Consider the following 15,721-nt stretch of genomic DNA (forward strand, 5'->3'; position numbering starts at 1 on the left):
GTGAGAGGTGGAGGCGCTGGAGAAAGACCAAAGCACTCAGATGTAAAACCACCCACCGCCACTTTTAGGGGCCTGGTGGCACAGTGACTGCTTGCTTCCATAGGATGCCACCTGGCAGCTCTGTGGGGCAAACACCTAGGGATCTGCTCCATAGAGACCGCATCCCGGAAACCTCACTGGGCAGCTCTACCCTGTCCTTGACGGCCCTTCTAGGTTGCAATCAACTCAACAGGAGTGGGTTTCACTGCATAAGGTCCTGCCTGAGCATCTTCATCCTCAGCGCCTTATCCACCACACCTGCCAGTCTCCACACCTGCCGTTGATGTTGATGCTGATGGCCGCCTACACCTGTGGCCAGCCGCCGCCATCAGACGGACTCAGTCTGAACTTGGCCAGACACTTGAGTGCCTGGAGCACAAACCAGTCCTGTTTCACAGGTTAAGTTCACCCAGGGCAGGTCGAGTGTCCACAGGCTCATCAGATACTCATTGTTTTCAAGTTCCGCCCTCACCATCGTCTCCCGGCCCCTGGAGCCCAATGATGAAAGCATTTCAGCTACAAGTAGAATGGGAGGTGGGGAGCCCTAGTGGTGCAGCAGGTACAGCACCCAGCTATTAGAAAAAGCAAAAGGTCCGTGGTTCGAATCAACCAGCGAGAGGTCACCGTCAGCTTCCAGCCTGGGAGACACTAGGACCAGGTGTGCTCTGTCTTGCAGGGTCGATGGGAGACCAAACGAACTAACTTGGAATCAGCGGCTTTCTGAAGGTGAGTCAGAATCAGTAACTGGGGCGTGCGGTGCTTTTGTCACCCGTTCAGCAACTGAAACGGTACGTGGGCACCAAGGGACGTGATTGTGAACCGGAGCGCAGACTTTTCCATGAGGTTAAAGAGCGCGTGCCAGCAGGAAGCCCCTCTGGACAGCGGTTGGGACCATGGCTCCAACATACCACACAAGGTTGAGCTCTGCTGCACGCAGGATCGTGTGACTCAGAACCACTTTGGCAGCACCAAGCTGCTGCCACCTCCAGTGGGGACTGCCTGCACTCTGGAGCAGAGTGGCTGTCCGTGATGGGGGCTGGGTGGCAAGGAGGGAGATGAGAAGCCTCAGAGTCCCCCAGAGCATCCCTGGGCTTCAGACTTCAGGTGGGGGACACGCTGGAAGGGGCTGACCTTTGAACAACAAAGGATCCCTTGCTTTTTGCACAGCTGGGTGAGTGGAGAAAGAGGGATGGAGAGGGGCAGGCTTTCGGCTTCAGGATGTTTAAAAATAGGTCCTGGAAGCAGAATGGCTTCTTTGGATAACATTTCAAAGGCTCCCAGGAGGTGGCAGCTGCCCCTGAATTCAGAGGAGGATAAAGGTTTTCTAAGCTGGTGGGCGGTCTCAGAGCCCACTGTGTGGAGGCCTTTCCTTGGATTTGCTAGCAAGAAACAACTTCCCTCCTCAAAAGAGGTGAAAGAAATGCCTTTGTTCTCAGCCCAGCTGCCCCAACAAAGGTGGGCTTGAGGAAAGGTCAGGGCCTGGTGCCTGCTGCTGAGGCCCGCCTGGAGCAGGAGCCAAGCAATACCTCCCTGCAAACAGGACTCTAGGAACCTCCCCATTCTGAAGACGGCCAGCTAATCATCTCCAAGACTAATACGGATCACTGGGAAGAGAGACCTTCATAATCCTGCATGCTCCAAGCGCGGAATTCCCAGCTGCCTGAGAGCGGAGACCTTGGAGGAGCAGCTGGTGACCAGGTAGCTGGCCCCCTCCCCTCCCCCCAGGTGTATGGTTGAGAGGAAGGCCTGCTCCCAGGGAGACTGCAGCTGTTGAGTGCACAACGGACTGAAATATGGCACCCCACCCACCCTCCCCCCAGTCGTGATGGTTTTGAGCCCACTGTTGCAGCCACGGTGTCAGTCCACCTTGCCTAGGGTCTTCCTGCTCTCTGCTGCCCTCTGTCCACTTGACCAAACATGATGTCCAGGGACTGGGATCTCTCCCTCTCTCCCACGCATGCCCAAATACGTGGGACAAAGTCTCACCATCCTTGCCTCCAAGGCGCATCCTGGGAGGACGTCTTCCAATACAGATTTGCTTCTTTGGGCAGCGAGAGGCACTTTTCTGTAGTTTTCAACACCCTCGTTCAAATGCATCCATTCTTCAGTCCACAGCCTAGGAAATCTTCTGGGGCAGTTCCGCTCTGTGACGCGGGATCGACTCCAGGGCACAGATGCCTGCAGGAAGGTGAGTGCTCTGCCCAAAAATGGGAATGTGGGGCCAGGGGATTTGGCGGGTCACAGCAGAAGGGCTGGGGACTCTGGCCGAGAACCTGGCTTTGCCCAGCTGTGGCTCCCCCAGCACGGGGTTTTGAATAATGAACATTGGGTGCATGCGTGCCAGGGTCTGGGCTGACTGCAGGATGGGCCATGAGCCAGAAAGCTACGATCCTCATAACCTCATGTCTGAGCCAGCCTCAGCCTCTTCAACTCCCAGCTGAGCAGTCTGCACCACGGCCAAGCTGCACGAGCACAGGGATTTCTGATGGGGATCACTGCCCAGGTGAGTCTTGGTAAGAGTGCGCTGCGTGACTCCTCCCCGGCTTCCACCCACTCTCAGGCGAGGGCAATGTACAGGCAGGCTTGGGGACCACTGCTTCTAGGGATTCTTTGGGTTTGTGGTGGTAAAGGGGTGGAGGTGTCGCCTGCCATCCAGTGAATCCTTCCATCTCTACTCACCCTGACGTGGGTGCAGCACAGAAGCTCCACGGCTTTCTAAGCTGTGACCCTTCCTTTTAGAAGCAGAAGGTCAAGTTTGTCACAGAGCAGCCTCTCTTTCACTGCCAGCAAGCCAACTCACAGCACCCCTACAGGACAGGGGAGAGCTGTCCCTGTGGGTTTCTGAGACTGCAACTCTTCACGGGAGTAGAAAGCCTCATCTGTCTCCCTCAGAGCGCCTGGTGGTTTCAAACTGCTGGCCATATGGTAAGTGGCCCAAGGCAAACACTACACCACCAGGCTAGGCCAGGCCAGCAAAGGAGGCTTGAACTGCTAACCTTTGGATTAGCAGCCAAGCACTCACCGCAGCACCGGGGCACCCGCCTTCTCATCCTGCTGATGCCTGGTTACAGAGCACTGGTGACAGGCCCACCGGTGAGGGATGTACCAGTCAAGGAGTCAGAAGTCCAAAACCTACCAGCTGCTCCTTAGAGAAAGATGAGGCTGGGGACTCTGGCAGAGATTCGCAACCTGGGAAATCCCATACAGGGTCACTGGGAGTACGGCTCGACTTGGCGGCAGGGAGTTTGGTTACACATTTCTGACAGCCTGTGTGTGAGAGGGGGAACCTCGAAGGTGCTGGAAGACCATCCCCTGGGTGGGGCCTGAACATGAGAACAAGCCAAACCACTGCTGAGCTGAGGACCTAAGCTATACCGCTCCCCACCCCCTCCTCCAACCCCCTTCCCTCTAGTTCACACCGTGAACCTCAAGTCTCGGCCATGCCATGCTCTCGGAGAATGGATGCAGAACGAGCTGTAAAGATGTCCATGAGATCAAGTCTCTTGCACGCAGTGGGTCCTTTGAAAAGGAGGGAGCTGGCAGTCCTGAAAAACCAGGACACCCACCCCTCCCGACCGTAACCTCTGACCCAAGGGAGCTGAGGCGCACAGGGGAGAGGGAGGAGGCGGGAGGCGGCTGCACACTTTTAATGGTATTTCCATATTTGCCTCTTTTTGTCTTTTTTCCCCATGAGAACAGGACATGTGTCATCGCCTCGGAGCATTACTAACATACAGCTCCAACTCAGGCGTCTGGTAAGTTCGTTTTCATAATTAATCTTGCAGCGCATGCAAGAAACACGTTCAGCATGCCGGGGAAGAGAGCGCGCACAAAGGCTGTCGGTCTTCCTGCGGATCACATGGCCGCTGGAGGAGACCAGAAAGGGAAAGTGGAATGAAGCGAGCTGGCCTTAAATCACAACGTGCTCCGTTGTTTGGTTTTTAATGTAACTATTGAATCCTGGTAGTGTAGTGGTTTCACATTGATTGAAGTCTTGGTGGTGTAGTGGTTTCACGTTGGGCTGCTAGCCAAAGGTCAACGGTTCAAAACCACCCGCAGCTGCTCCTTGGGAGAAAGACCAGGCTTCCTGCTCCTATAAATAGTTAACAGTTTCCAAAGACCTGGAGTTAGAAAGTCAAATGGGAAGAATGTGCTCAACATTATCTTAAACTAAAGGAACGAAAAAAAAAAATCCAAGCCGTGTGTTGCAATATTGAAAGATTCTATAGGCAAAATATTGAATGTTAGTAATCAAGTATGTACCATTTGTTACCCAGTGACTTCAAACTAGCCTATTTCTGACTTGTTTATTCATACACATCTTATGTGTGTGTATATATATATAATGTGTGTGTTCTATATATAAAGTGCATGTGTTTAAATTAAAAAGTCTCAGAAACCTGTGGGGGTGGGGGTGGGGGCGGGGGCGCAGTCCTACCCTGTCCTACAGGGTAGAGCTGTCGCTATGAGTTAGCACAGGTTTGATGGCAGTGAATTTATTGTTTTCATCCTCCTATTTCTCTTCTGGCTTACCAGAAACCCATGGGAAGACTTTTTTTCCTTCTAAACCCTTGCTCCGAGAGAGCAAGCTCCGGAGTCAGCTTCCGTCAAAATGATGGCCTTGGGCACTTCACGCATCGCTGTGATGCAAGAGCAGTAGGCCCATCAATCTAAGGAGCCCAGGTGGCGTGATGGGTAAGCAGCTTAACTGCTAACCAGCAGGTGTGGGATAAAACCCACCACCCGCTGTGTGGGAGAAAGGAGCCAGGGCCTGCTCCTGGGAAGGGTGCAGCCTAGGAACCTGGATGAGGCCACCTGCTCGGTCCTCAGGGTGCACCCAGGTTAAAAGGGGTGCTCTCCCATTGAGACATACAACTTTCTTCCAGTTCTTCAATGCTTCCTCACCACCCCCCACTATCGTGACGCCCAAGTTTACCTTACAAATCCGGCTAGACCAGAGCATACACAGGTACAGATCAGAGCTGGAAACACAGGGAATCCAGGGCAGATAAAACCCTCAGGACCAATATTGAGAGTAGCCATACCAGGAAGTAAGGAAAAGGTGGTGGGAGAAAGCAGGAACTGATCGCAATGATCTACATATAACCTTCTCAGGGGGACGGGACAACAGAAAAGTGGGTGAAGGGAGACACTGGTCAGTATAAGACATGAAAAAGTCATTATAAATTACCAAGGGTTCATGAGGGACAGAGGGAAGGGGAAAAATGAGAAGCTGATCCCAAGTGCTTGAGAAAGAAAATGTTTTGAGAATGACGATGGCAACAAATGTACAAATGTGCTTGACACAATGGATGGATGTGTGGATTGTGATAAGAGTTGTATGACCCCCCCAATAAAATAATTTAAAAAACAAAATAGGGATGCTATCTCCAAACACCAAGGAGGTCTGGTGGTGTAGTGGTTCTGCGTTGGGCTGTGAACCCCAAGGTCAGCAGTTTGAAAACACCAGCTGCTTCCAAGGAGAAAGACAGGCTTTCTACTTCTGTAGCGTGACAGTCTCGGAAACTCACGGGGGGCAGTTCCACCCCGCCCCATAGGGCCTCCAAAGAGTCAGCAGTGACCGGATGGCAGAGAGCCTGGTTCTTCACACCCCATCAGTGCCAAGGGAGGGAAAACATTTGTGACGACCTCTCTAGGCTCGGCCACGACTGGTCTCAGGGATGGATGACTTGATTCGCTCCTTTGTTCTCACGCTGCTAAATTCACCTCCAGAGGAAGAAATCACATCACCCTGTGAGGATACCTGTTTCTCGGAATTAGAATGTTCCATGAGACTGGAAACGATGCCGACTTTTCCATGCATAAAACAATGAAGTCTGTCTTCCTTGACGTGGAGTAAGGGACCTTATTGGAATACACCGACCTTCATTTGAAAAAATTAATTTTTTCCCATTATCGGTTAATCGAGAACACTGAGTGCCCAGAGGACATCGAGCTGGGTTTCGAACTACAAGGTCCAACCACCAGCCATTCCGAGGAAACAGATGAGGCTTTCTGCTCTGGTGAAGATTTAGTTTCAAAATCCCACAGGGAGAGTTCTGCCCACAGGGTTGCTGTGAATCGGAATCGACTCAATAGCAGGGAGTGTTTGATTTCGGATCCATAATCATTTTTACATGGCATTTTTCAAGTTTAGGAAAACTATCTGGCAGGAAAAGTATATTGTCTATCTGTTGCCTGTTCAGAAATTTAAAAATGAATTGCTAGTTTCTATGATTTTTTTACTTTTGAGCTGAGATTTTCTGTGTTTTACTTCATGGTCTTCATTGCTTTATGATTTTCTTAATATGAAATCTAGGACAGGTAGACTATGAACCCATTAACTAGATTAATAGTTCCTTATGGCACAGGTGTTTTTTTTGGAGGGGGGGCGGGAAATGGGGAGGTAATAGGTACAAGAATGAAAAAAGTTTTAAAATTATTGTGATCTCACAACTCAGTGTAATATATTTAACTACTGAATTTTTCAATATTTGAATTAGCATATGAACTCGTGTATACGACAAGTTTTTCAGCACATTTTTAATGCAGTTTTGTGGTAAAATTAGGCACCTCGGCTGATATTGGGGTCGGCTTATACTTGAGTATATACGGTATATGTCAACAGTTTTTTGTTTTTTTAAATGTTAGGTCCCATCGAGTGGGCTTCAACCCACGGTGACCCTTGGCACAACAGAATGAAACAGTGCACGGTGCTGCACCGTCTTTGGTCTTTATCATGACCAAGTCCATTGATGCAGCCACTGTCAGTCCATCTCCTTCAGGGTCTCCCTCTTTTCCACAGCTCCTCCACTGTACCAAGCACGATGTCCTTCGCCAGGGACTGGTCTCTCCTGACATGTCCAAAGTACGTAAGACGCCGCCTCTCCATCCTTGGCTCTAAGGAGCACTCTGGCCTTCCTTCATCCGATACAGATTGGTTTTTCCTTTTAACAGTCTAGGGCACTTTCAATATTCTCCTCCAGCACACTTCAAATGCATTGATTCTTCTCCGGTTTTCCTTATTCAATGTCCAACTTACACATGCATATGATGCAACAGGAAAATGCCATGGCTTGGGTCAGGGGCATCTTAGTCCTCCAAGAAACATCCTTGCTCCCCTATATTCTGAAGAGGTCTTGTGCAGCAGATTTACCAAACATAATGTCTTCTGATCTTTCGACTGCTGCTTGCATGAGCACTGATTGTAAGACAAAATCCTCGACAATGTAACCCCTTTCTCCTGGTATGATCTTACCTGTTGGTCCAGTTGTGGGGATTGTGGTCTTCCTGACGTCAAGTTGTAGTCCCTACGGAAATCTGTAATCCGTGATCTTCATCAGTAACTGCCTCAAATCCTCTTCACTTTCAACAAGCAAGTCAGCACCATTGGCAGACCGCAAATTCTTAAGCCTTCCTCCAACCCCAATCCCGCACTCTTCTTCCTATAATCCAGCTCCTCTGGTGATTGGTTCAGCATAGATTGAACAGGTAAGAGGAACAGCCCTGACGCCCACTTTTCCTGATTTTAAGCCACGCAGCTTTCCCTGTTCTCTTGCACACCTGCCTCTAAATCCATGCACTAGTTCCACGTGAGCACAACGAAGTGTCCCAGAATTCTCATTCTTCTCAAGGTTCCTCACAGTTTATTTTGGTCCACACAATGAAGCACAAGGGAACATCTTTCTGGTATACTCTGCTTTGATCCAAGACCCAGCTGACATCAACGAAGCTACCCCTTGTTCCCCGCCCCTTCTATATCTGGCCTCAACTACGGCAGTTCCATCTACGTGCTGCTGTAACCGCTGTGGGATGATCTTCAGTAAAATCAAGTAAGCGTGATTATCAATGACATCGTCTGTAGCTTGAGCATCTGTTGGGTCACCTTTCTTTGGAATGGGCACAAATATAGATCGCTGCCAGTCAGTTGGCCAGGCGACTGTCTTCCAAATCTCCCGGCTTAGCCAAGTACCTGCTTTCAGTGCTTCTGCAGTTTTCCGAGGTATTTCAATGGATACTCCGTCAGTTCCTGGAGCCTTGTTTATGGCGAATGCAGCTGAAGCTCTTCGCTCAGCACCGCTGGTTCCTGTTCAAATACTCCTTCCTCACATGCTGGACTGTGGGCTAGTTATTTCTCTGTGTTCTTTCCATCTTCTCTGGATGCTTCCTGCATCATTCAATATTTTTCCTATAGAATCTTTCACAATTGCAATTTGAGGCTTGAATTTTTTCTTGAGGGTCTTTTTTTCTGGTTTTAGATATGCTGAAAAATGCTCTTCCATTATGGTTTTCTAATTCTAGGTCCTTGCACATTTCGTTGTAATACTGAACTTTGGCTTCTCGAGCTGCCTTTTGAAATTGCCTCTTTGGTTCCTTGACTTTGTCCATTTATAAAAGTAGGAATCGCGTAAGGTAAACGCATTCTTTCCTCTGTATAAGTATCACTATTCGAGAAGAACTTTAAGTAGCTTCCAAAACAAAGAAGATCTGAATTAAGCATTTTCTGGGACAAGAAACATCAGTAAATTAGAAAATGTGAGCACCATTGACAATATCCAGAACTAAATATGCGCCTGTTTCTCTAGCCACCAGGGGGAGGTATAGCCCCCAAATTCACTTCAATGGAAACAAAACAGTTTAGAGTGTTTCCCAACTCCTTTTCTCTAATGACGTTTTATTCAGTCCTCCTGGTAACATAGTGTCTAACTCAATGCAAGAAACCCACATCCTCACAACTGTACCAATAGGTGACGTCACGATAAATGGAGAAAAGGATGAAATTGTAAAGGAGTTCGTCTTGCTTGGGATCCACAATCAGTGCTCATGGAAGCAGCAGTCAAGAGATCAAAGGATGCATTGCATTGGGCAAGTCTGCTGCACAGGATCTCTTTGAAGTGGTGACAAGGAAGCCATCGTGTTGTCCATCACCTCACATGCATGAGAAAGTTGGACACTGAATAAGGAAGACCAAGGAAGAATCGGTACATCTGAATGCCGGCGTTGGCAAAGAACATCAAAGGTGCCATGGACTGCCAAAGGAACAAACAAATCTGTCTCGGAAGCAGCACAGCCCGGATGCGCCTTAGAGCCAAGGATGATTTCATCTCCATAATTTGGACATGTTGTCAGGAGAGACCAGTCTCTAGAGAAAGACAACATGCTTGGTGAGACGGAGGGGCAGCCAAAAAAGAGGCGGGCTCTCAACAAGATGGATTAATAGAGCGACCAAAACAATGGGCTGCTCAGACAAGAACGATTGTGAGGGTGGGTGCAGGACCGGGCAGTGGTTCACTCTGCTGTCCTGCCGAGAGTCCCTGTGACTTGGCGCCAACTCAACGGCACCTAACTCCAACAGTGAATTTTGTGGGAGAAAAAGACCTGGCAATCTGCTCCCAATGGAGCCCTGGAAGTGCAGTTCCTGGGCCCAGATGTTAACTGAGCGCGTGGTAGTTCAAACCTACCAGCTGCTCCATGGAAGATGTGTCCGTCGGCTTCAGTGCCGATGACCCACCTTCCAATCCACACGGGGTAATTCTCTTCTGGGTCCTAACCAAATCCTACAGGACAGGAGAGAAAGTTCCCATGGGCTTCTGAGACTAACTCTTGACAGGAGTAGATTGCTTCATCTTTTACTTTCCTTCCCTCTGTGTGCCAGAAGGAATTTGAGGCCTTTCCTTGAAGAGACGAGGTGTACTTGACGTCCCTCGTGTTCATATCATACAGTAGAGACTGGTTCTTTTAATCATCTCCCGAGGAGTTACACACGGCAGCTTCCCCCTTCAGCATTGCTGGCACTTGGGGCCACCAGTCAGATGTCGTGGAGGAAACACGTGCGGCGGTAATTTTAATACGTTCCCTTGATGCTTCCCCATCATACATGAAACACTCCGCTCTCTTTGTTATCCATGTGCTACATGTGAAGCAGTGAGAGTGCTTGTCCCCCTCAGCAGATCCATTGAGAGCCTTTCATCTACACAGGGCACATACTAAAATTACATCAGCTCTATTTTAAAGATACAGTTGTCCTTGAATTAGAAAGTAGAGCGTGGGAGGAGGCACTTCCCCACATCTCAAAAAGTCAATAGAAGAAACATTATTTGTCACTGATTGGCAGTTCTTTGGAAGAGTTTTACCTGGGACTGATGACCAAGTAATGCCAGCACCCATGATTCTAAGCCTGTGCAGCAAGGACTGAGATTCCAGTTCACTGGATACAGCCACGCCCGCTCATTTACATACCGTGCTCTGTCAGAAGGTCAAGGTTAAACCACTTACTATCTGTCCATCTGCAGAAAAGGTTTTGCTGGCCCTTGTCTTACAGCAGTTCCTATAACACTCAGGAAACATTTTATTTACTATGTAAGGACTTACCAGTATACCACAAAACATATAAACAACAAATTCACTGCCATCAAGTCACTTCTGACTCATCGTGACTCTATGGAACAGAGAGACCCTGTGGGTGTCTGAGACTTTAACTCTATGAAAGTAGAAAGTCGGGCCTTCTGCACAGCGGTTGGGAGGTTCAAACTGCTGGCCTTGTGCTTAGCAGCCCAAGGTGGGAAACGGGTTAGATGTGGGTATCACCTGGAAGGGTTTCATAGCTCAGAATCTTCTCTTTTGGGCCTGTTGGTGACCAATAGGCTAATTCCTGCTCTCTGCTTGGTCAACAGAGATGTCCTGAGACTAAGACTTAAAAGAACCGTATCTTTCTGCCTGCTTGCCCACGGCCAGCAGTTGTCCGTGATTATCCTGAAACCTGAGTTAATATAAAATATCTGTATGTGACTTCCCACAGCATAATTTCCAAAGCTAAATGTCTATAGTCTCGATGCTCTCTGACTTCAAACAGGATGGACATGTCCGGACAGCCTATGCTGCCCTCAGGCCATCTCTGGTCCTACCTTCTAAGGAACCTTCCCTGTGCCCTTTGCACCTGGGAGGTGAGCGACTGGTTCTGCTGCTCGGGGCTATGGACGGTGGTCACCATGGTCCACACAGCATTTCCACAGAGAGGAGAGCCGTGCCCCAGAGCGGCACTGTGGGTAAGGATGGCAGGTCGGCGCCCTCTTCCGAGATGAACCACAGTGTGGTACATGCGAGTGCTTGTCTGCCTCGGAGCACAGGATTCCCGAGGCCGGCCAGGGGCTCCAACAGACAGTGGGGTGGAGGAGCAATCCAGGCAGACTCCCTGGCACAAACACATCCAGGTCCCGCCCACTGGCTGGCTTCCCTCAGGCTTGCTTGCTTGTGAATTCCGTTTTTGTACAATAAACATTTTCATTGTTTTACACTTCAGTGAACCTTCCCTTTTGACTCACCTACACCTAGCAGCACACCCTCCTTTCTACCTCAATGTGACATCATCATCTTAACCCCCAAGATCCCTACCGCCACAGGGGGTGTGTGTGGTCGTTATATAATCCTTTGTCAATTTGCGAGGATTAAGAGTGAAGGGGTGGAGTCTAGCTGTCAATCAGGTCATAGCCAATGAGGCCTGTGTGTGGGCCTGGCCTTCTCCTGAGGATTCTAGGAACTCCTGTCTTCCTCCCTGGAGGTGGGAAACACTCCCTTTCTCTCTGCTCACTCCCTGAGAGACATCTCTGATGAGAAGCCACATGGACCTACCTTGATGCAAACAGAGCCCTGGGAGCTGGAGAAGTGGAGATGCTTACATTGCCACTGGACCCACAAGACTTCCCAACCACTGGCATGTGATCTTCCTGCACTCAGTGTCATTACATGTGCTTCATAAGTCAGAAGAGGACTTTATAGATCGGTATTGGAGATATGGGCTAAGATCGGACATATGGACTTGATCTGGACTGGGCTGTTTTCCTCAATATTCAATTGCTCTTGTATATAAGGCTCTTTCTTATACACATATGAGTGTCTATGAATTTCTTTCTCTAATCTACCCAGACTTACAAAAGGGGGATATTGAGGAAGACCATAAAATCAACCAAAGGAGTGAGGACCAATCAAGAGCACAACCGATTATACGCTGGGCTGCTAATCACCCAAGGTGACTGGGAACAAAGCTTGAAGATCTACTTCCAAGAAAGCCATTACGGCATGCCCAGCAGAGCCCAGTTCTACTGCGATGCACACTGGGTCACCATGAGCTGAAATTGACTGGATGTCTACCGGTTTGGTTCAAAGGCACAGGGACGGTGAGGGTACCTGCTGAGACCTGCAGTGGGAAACAAGGGGATGGAATGAGGAGCAGGCCCCCGAGACTGAACCCAGAAATGACACCATTTCTCTGAACCTCACGGGCACTGCAGCTGCGTTAGTGGATGGCAGCAGTTGAACTTCTGTCTTCTTGGGCTTCCCTCTGCGACAGGCCATCACACCCTCTGTGGCCCACACACCAGGTGACCAGCCTGCGTCTCCAGACTCGGCCCCCATCTCGGTAGCACTGCCCATTGGCAAAGAGGCTCCCCCGGCGACACCACTGTGCCCACCAGACAGGAGTCCCTTTCGAACAGCCAGTTCTTACTGAGCCCATGACAGGCGGGGATGCAGGTGTGACTCATCAGTGTCACCCCGTAGCTTACCGGAACTTAAAAGACAGAAAGTTCAGAAAGAAATCTTTTTCTCAGCCTTCTAACATCCCCGGTGTTTGCAAGGAATGCACGCATCAAAATGATACCCACCAGCATGGCGCATCTGTGGTAGTGGGTCACACATTGGACTGTAACTGCAAAGTCAGTGGTTCAAAGCCACGGTCTGCTCCAAAGCAGCACAATGAACGAGCTGCCTACTCCCTTATTGGTTTATAGTCTCAGAAACCCAGAAGGGCAGTTCTACTCTGTCCTGCTGTCCGGGCACCATGAGCGTGAATGGGCTAAGCAGCAGTGAGTTTGGGTTCGAGGTGCTGGCTGTGGAATAGCGGGGTTTGAGCCGAACAGAATGAGGCAGGCTTGCTGGACGCACTCACCCGTAGGTCATGGCCAAGGTGCTTGCCTGGGGCATAACCTTGACTATTTTTATATCTATTCAGATAAGCAGGGACCAAAGAGCGACTCTGAGACTCTGAAACCACTTCTAGGGCAGAACTTCCTCCGACAGTCTTCGAGGTTGCAAACCTTCAGACTCTTTCTCCTGTGGGACACTTCGGGCTTTTGGAGGGGAGAAGGGAGTCTTGGGAGGAAAAGCTGAGAACTGAGGTCCCTGGGGCTCGCACAAGCCTAACTGCACCTGTTGCTTGGTGCAGGGACTGGAAGAATGGCCTACGGGGCAGGGGCTGCTCAGCAGGCATCCTGAGGGAAGCTGGCGTTGGCTGACAAACACGGACTGCTTGCACAAGGTCAGCTGCTCTCTGTGCGCCTGGGCTGGTGGGGGTGCCATGGGGAAGGCGAGGAGGAGGAGGCTGGCCCACTTCAGAGTTGACACGGAGCCAACACCCAAGGCCATTCTCTCCCCCATCAGCCTCCCAGCCAGGCCATGATGAGAAGCCAGCTCGTGGACCCAACAGGAGGCCCAGGGTCCAGGTGGACAGAGGACAAGGCCCTCCTCTTGAGAGTCCCCTAGCCCGAGCTAGTGCAGCGGCTCATAGAGGTGGGCTCAGCATGTCTACATCTCCCAAGCTTTTCCAGGACACTTGGATTTGTAATAATCGATCTCCCCAAATGTTAGCTCAGGGCTTGGGGGTTTCTTTTTCCTCAACCCTATGTATGCTGTGAAGAAACCCTGCTGGAGCAGTGCTGGGCTGCTAACCATCAGGTTGGCAGTTTGAACCCCACCAGGGGCTCCAGTGAGAAAGAAGAGGGCTTGCTGCAACCACCATGAGTTCCAGTCTCAGAAATGGTCAGGGGCAGTTCGACTCTCTCGTATAAGGTCATGATGGGCTGGAATCGACTTGATGGCTGTGGGGGGTGGGGACATGGGGGTGGGGGGTGGCTGGCTGCTACTCCCATTGAATGTGTTATTGACACTTTAGAACAGCACCTGGTTTTTGAAAAGTTTTTTTTTTCTCATGTTTTTTTTTAACTGCTTCAGTGCACACACATGCTCCTAGGATGTTTATCATCTTAGGGACAATAAAGATCAGATGTCCTTCACTGCGGAGTGACTGAGTACTCAAATGACATCCTGTGCCCTGCCCTCCTCCCGCTCAATGTGGCATCTGTCCCAGACACGTGTGCCCATTTGGATGCGGGTTTATATGGCTGTCCTTCTGTAGTCTCAAGACAGGGTCATCTGGGCCACACACATTAGGACAGAATTTCAAAAATGATCTCACAAAATGCTTAAAACTGACATTGGACTTAATGTTCTCTGGTGAGTTCTCTCCAGGATATTTTAGTACTTTACCCATCTCTTGAGGAGCCAGGATACTGGCTGGCTGGACAGAAATGAAGATAGCCTGGCCACCCAGCGAACACAATGGGTCTGCACCTCGGCTGCAGGAAGACAAGGCTAAGGGGCAGAATGAGGCCACGTCACCAAGAGTCTATGACACTGATCCTGGGGCCACAAGGGCCTGAGTTGAGGGACAGATAGGACAGTGAGCTATGCAATGAGGGGAACCCCCCTGGACTTACTACCAGGATGGCTGCATAGGAAAATCAATCCGTCTCCTCCAGGCCCCACAAAGGGCTTTTGTTCTCCAGAATCTGGTTGAAATCCAGTCCCGGTGGTTCTAGCCTGCCCCGCCACCTGGCCAATCACTGAAAACCACAAGCCCTTCACAGAAAGCCCGGGGGAACCAAGCACTGGCAGGGAGCAAGCCGGGCAGCTCTGCTTCAGGAAAAGTCAAGAAGCCATCAAATCCCCCTGCCTCTTCCTCCACATGTAACTTTGGTGAAACTACAGGCAGAACACACACCTCTCCACAGGCTCATGAGCCCCCTAGACCAGTGGTTCTCAACCTTCCTAATGCCGCGACCCCTTAATACAGTTCCTCATGTTGTGATAACCCCATATGTGGGTGTTTCTGTGTGGGGGCAGACCCACCTGGAGATGGAGAGAAGAGCGGTGTCTCGGTTCCTAAAACCATCGGAAATATGGTCTTAGGTGACCCCTGGGTGAAAGGGTCATTCAACCCACAGGCTGAGAACCACTGCCCTAGACCTCTCACACCCAGGCTCCTCCAGGGCGGCTGCAGACAGCGTGGGCGCCTACACTATGGATCAGCCGTTGGGAGAACACATGGTTAGCGTGGAGTCAGAGGTCGGCTCCAGCCCATCATGTCAATTCCAGGTCAAGTAGTCACACCTCTTTGTTCAGACAACCATGCTAACAACACACAGCATTCTCCAGGGGACAGGGGGCACCCATGTGTTCCCCTACAGTAGATCCTTTAAGTTTTATTTATTTTTTTGTTTCAATTACAATACACTGAAGAGATTTCCATTGCACTGAAATAAGCCTCAGGCACATTTGCAAATTGTACTTTTCTACAGGGGAACTGGGGGGGGGGCACCTCAGAGAACATTATGCTGAGCGGTCAGTCAATTACAAAAGGACAAATTATTGTATGAGACCACCGCTATAAAAGGAAAAAGCAAGACGAAAATTTCTACCCCAAATAAACTGATGGTTGAGGAGGGTGGGCGTAAAGCAATAAGCTAGAGACAGGTCTGCACTTGGGCAAAGGGAACCAGAACATTCTACAGAAGAAGAGAAATCAGGGTGGGTGGGGGTGGGGGGTCAAGCTATTGAGAGGTTTGATAAG

At 50.0% G+C, this 15,721-nt stretch overlaps 1 protein-coding gene across 2 annotated transcripts in view; it reads right to left on the reverse strand.

Moving 5' to 3' along the window:
• NEDD4L (NEDD4 like E3 ubiquitin protein ligase) overlaps positions 1–15,721 on the reverse strand; it is a 293,853-nt gene that overhangs the window by 187,564 nt on the left and 90,568 nt on the right. The window lies entirely within an intron of this gene.

The sequence above is a fragment of the Tenrec ecaudatus genome, chromosome 15 (assembly GCF_050624435.1).
Source record: "Tenrec ecaudatus isolate mTenEca1 chromosome 15, mTenEca1.hap1, whole genome shotgun sequence".
Lineage (NCBI taxonomy): Eukaryota > Metazoa > Chordata > Mammalia > Afrosoricida > Tenrecidae > Tenrec > Tenrec ecaudatus.